A 4,411-nucleotide genomic window follows, 5' to 3' on the forward strand; every position below is an offset into this window, starting at 1 on the left:
ACAGCATTGAGTCACATCCCTAGCACTATTTTGTTTCCTATTTTGAGAGTCATGAAGTTGCTCAGACGGGCCTCTAATTTGTGATCTTCCTGCCTCACTTTCCCACAGCTGGGATTGCAGGCATGTGCCACTATGTCTAGCTAGCACCAGAGCATTTTGATTCCTGCTTTGGATTTTATGATTTGTCATCAATAAGGACTATTCTAAGAATCCATGAATCATTTGAAATATGTCTTCTGGGAGAAAGACAACTCCTGAAATAATTGTGTGAGTGAACATAGAAGAGGAAAGGATCAATTAGTGAGGTAATGAGAGAACAAGAGGAAGGAGCTGCTAACTCTGTCTTCCCAGGCTGCCACACTCTACCTTCTAAAAGTGAGCCCTCCTGTTCCATGACCATCAGCGTTGTGATCTTGCTTTGCCTGCTCTCTTAGGTTATAGCTGTGAACCCTACAACAATCCTGCTGACTTCTTTCTGGATGTAATTAATGGAGACTCCTCTGCCGTGGCGCTAAGCAGACAGGATGATGACCCTGAAGGTGTGTGACTCTTAGATTCATAGATTTTTGCCACATTGATTCGGCTCAAGTTGGGCTGTGTGGTGGCTTCATAAATTCTCCTTGGCACAGTGCTCTGATACCAATCAGCAGGCCGACTTTGTTGTCCATGGGTGCTGTGAGTATTTTTGATGTATTTATGTGTGAATATTTTTATGATATTGTCCGTTGTAAGAGGAGTTTATATTAAAAAATAAACATGGTCATTATAGTTTTATTTATAACAAAGAACTTTGTAGTTAATACGTTTTCCCAGAGGAAGGACCAGATTTTTATATTGAGTCAGGCGTTCATATAGTAGGAAATTTGTTTTAAGAATTAGGATTCAAAAAGAGAAATGTCAGTGGATTTGATGTTTTCCTAAGATTCTAGTGATAGATAGATATGCTTCTCTAATGTGCAAACCACAGAAGTATCTAATAATTTATTTCTACAAAACCTTTAGAATCAACATATTGCAGGGCCTGGTGGCACATGCCTGTGATCCCAGCACTTGGACAGCTAAGGCAAGAGGATTGTTGGGAGTTTGAAGCCAGCCTGTGTAACATAGTGAGGCCCTGTTTCAAACTGTCCCCTGCCCCAAATCAACATATTATCTGACAGTGAGGTTACAGAAAAATGAATTAAATCAGTTATCTATTAATAATGTTTTTCTCCTTTATTTACTTTCATTCCAAAGCCAACAGGATTGAAGAGCCTAACAGAGAGAAGCCAATCATAGAAAAACTTGGTGAATTCTACACCACTTCGGACTTGTACAAAGATACGAAAGCGGAATTAGATCAAATTTCTGGTGGTCCTAAGAAGAAGAGGAGTGTAGCCTTCTTGGAGAACACCTACGTGACCTCCTTCTGTCACCAGCTGAGATGGATTGCCAAGCGCTCCTTCAAGAACCTACTGGGTAATCCTCAGGCCTCCATAGCCCAGGTAACCTGGCAGGTCCTAATGATGCTGTGAAATGCTCCTGTGAGCACAGTCATGTTCTGGCAGATTAAATCAGATTATATCCTATTACTTTGAACTATGTTAATCTTCCACCCACCCTTCCATTTATTCATCATCCACACTTCACTTACGATATAGAAGCTGTCAGTAGAACAAGTTTTTATTTTTTCACTTGGGGAAAAGCTTTTGTTAATGGTTTTTTAGATTGCCTAACTCAAAAGTTTTGATAATTTAGACAGGTTCTAATGAATAATTACAGTAGAAATTTTATGTTTTTTAAAATATAAAGACAGTATCAGCTGCATATGAAAAAAGCATTTATGTAACTATTCACATTCATTGACTGATTTATTCCACAAGTTCAATGCAGAAATCTTGTGTTGCTAAAAAAAAAAATAAAAAATAAATAAAATTTTATAAAGGGCCAGCCAGATAGCTCAGCAGACGAAAGCACCTGCTTAGGCATGTTTGATCCCCGGTGTGCCTTGCTGGCCCCACCTCCAGGGCCCACTGAGACTGTAATTGAGACCGGTCATGATGGCGCATGCCTATAACTCCAGTGCTTGGGAGGCTGAAAACAGGAGGATCACTGTGAGTCCAGGCTGCATAATGAGATCCTGTAGACCCTGAACTAAAGACATAAAAATAAATAAATTAATTAAAAGAAATAAAAATCCTGTGTTGCATTTGGGAACACTAACACAGTAATGAACAAAATAGGAAAAAATGAAAATTGGGTCTAATTAAGGTTATTTTCTTATGTGGGCAGGGAGAAGATAACTGACTAAAGAGAATGTGTAGTGTGTCAGATGGCAGAAGGGACTATTCAGAAAATTTAAGTAGAGAAGTGAAGAAGGAGGGAGAGAGAAGGAGCTCAGGAGAAGAGGGTTGGTTTGTTATTGACATCAGATAAAGGAACTGTGTACACCCTAGGGTAGTTTGGACTGTCCACGGTCGTAGTGAGCAGCCTTATTTGCTGCATGCTGTATGAGAAGATGAAATATTTTTAGCTCTAATGAAAAACTACTAGGGTCCTGGGGAGAAGGGCCTGAGTTCAATCCCCGGTTCTGCCAAAAAAAAAAAATAAACTACTGACTTCTTAACATGAGCACCGTAGTTTTCCTATTTTAGTGTTGTCACCTTTTGTGTTCTCCGGCTTTCTTTCCTTTTGCTGGCACAGATAACTAAACCTAGCAATTTAAGAGGGAAAGGTTTATTTGGCTCATGGTTTCAGAGATTTCAGTCTAAGGCCAGCTGACTCCAAGGCAGGGACATCATGACGCAAGGACACGGTGGAGAAAGCTGCTCACTTCATGGTGGCTGAGAAGCAGAGCACAGGGGATGAGCCCTAGAGGAAATAGCCAGGAACCAGCTATCACGGCCTGTGTCATGGCCCTGTCACCATCCACCTGCTCGCAGAGGTGTGCTTTACTCATTCCCTCAGGGCTCTCAGGCCAGTCAAGTTGACAGTCCAGTCTAGCTCTCATACTTTGCAGCTGTGTCTGAGAGCCTACATCCCTGTTTATATCACTTTGTCAGTTGTTCTGCACGTTTGGTTTCTGTGATTTGTCATTTCTCTCAGAACGTGAACAGTTCTTGTCCTATAAATCCAAGATACAACTTCATTTTTTGAGAATAGATTTATGTCACTTGGAAAAAAGTCACAAGTTAGATGCATCACCCTGGGTCACCCATTGTTAAACAGTGAGAGAATGAAATGAGTTGATTCTTTTTTTTTTTTTTTATCCAAGACTCATACATGGTAGTTCTGGAAACGCATGACTACAACAGTCTTTCTTGCAGTACCCTAGCATTGTGCCTGTTTGGGTGCTACGTTTCCTTGTGATGTAAACACCAGGCCCTTCGCCTCCAGCATGCATGTTCAGCCTCCTTACCTGACCAGGGATCTCTGTTTCATGAAGGAATCCCAGCAATGCTCAGAGAAGTATAGTCTCTAGAATTAGGGTAGAACCTTGAATCTTCTGAGCATAGTGGGGCACTTTTATTCAAGTTTCTAAGTAATGGAATATTAGTATAGGACTAGCAAACCATTTTTCAAAGGGGCTAGTTGTAGGCTTTGCAGGCCATCCAGGTAGGTTCCTCATCTCAAGTATAAGACCCATCATTTTAGTACTACAGCAGCCATAGTGAATACCTAAGTAAATGAGCACACTGGCTGTGAGACAGTACAACTATATGCATGAACACTGAAGTTTCAGTTTCATATTATAAAATTATTATAATTCATATTATTTGATCTTTTTATTTCATATATATTAAAAAAGTTGGCAAAAGCTGTTAGCTTGCAGACCTAGCAAAAACAGGTGGCTGACCTTGTTTGAATGTGGACCATAGTTTACTATGACTGATGGCATAGGCTTATTAATCCTACATGGTTTTTATTTCTCTTAGTTTTTGAACGTGAAATTGTTACAATGTTTTATGGCTTACTTGTGATAAATCTATTTACTTATAGCTATACTTTGACTTTAAGTCATTATTCATATAGTTAAGAGTTGTCCTCTAAGAATAGATTATATTTGGGCAGTTTGAGGATAAACAGATTAATAAGAATATTTGGCATTTGTTTAATGTGCAAGGGTTTCCTTATTAAATTTGTGTGGAAGATTTTATCATTAATCTCTTGGAGAGCCCTTGTTTCTGTTGGCTTTTTAACCATATAACCATGTGTTCATGATGACAGCCACAAACATTCCTCACAGTACATCCTGAGAAATGTCAATTAAGTGTATCTGAACATATTACAGTATAATACATGTGGAGAATTTCTTTTTTTTTTTTTTTTTTAGTCCTTTTGTTCTAAACAGAGGCTCAAGACCAGATGCCCAGACTCGTAGACAGTGTCCTTTGCCTTACTGTGCCGTGTTTTTTTCTTTCTTTTTTTTTTT

General features: G+C 39.3%; 1 protein-coding gene across 1 annotated transcript in view; it reads left to right on the forward strand.

The window, feature by feature from the left end:
* The window catches only part of Abcg2 (ATP binding cassette subfamily G member 2 (Junior blood group)), a 196,771-nt gene that overhangs the window by 183,915 nt on the left and 8,445 nt on the right, over nucleotides 1–4,411 (forward strand). The gene's annotated exons all lie outside the window — the stretch shown is intronic.

Source organism: Octodon degus, unplaced genomic scaffold (assembly GCF_000260255.1).
Source record: "Octodon degus isolate 3935 unplaced genomic scaffold, OctDeg1.0 scaffold00272, whole genome shotgun sequence".
Taxonomy (NCBI): Eukaryota; Metazoa; Chordata; class Mammalia; order Rodentia; family Octodontidae; genus Octodon; species Octodon degus.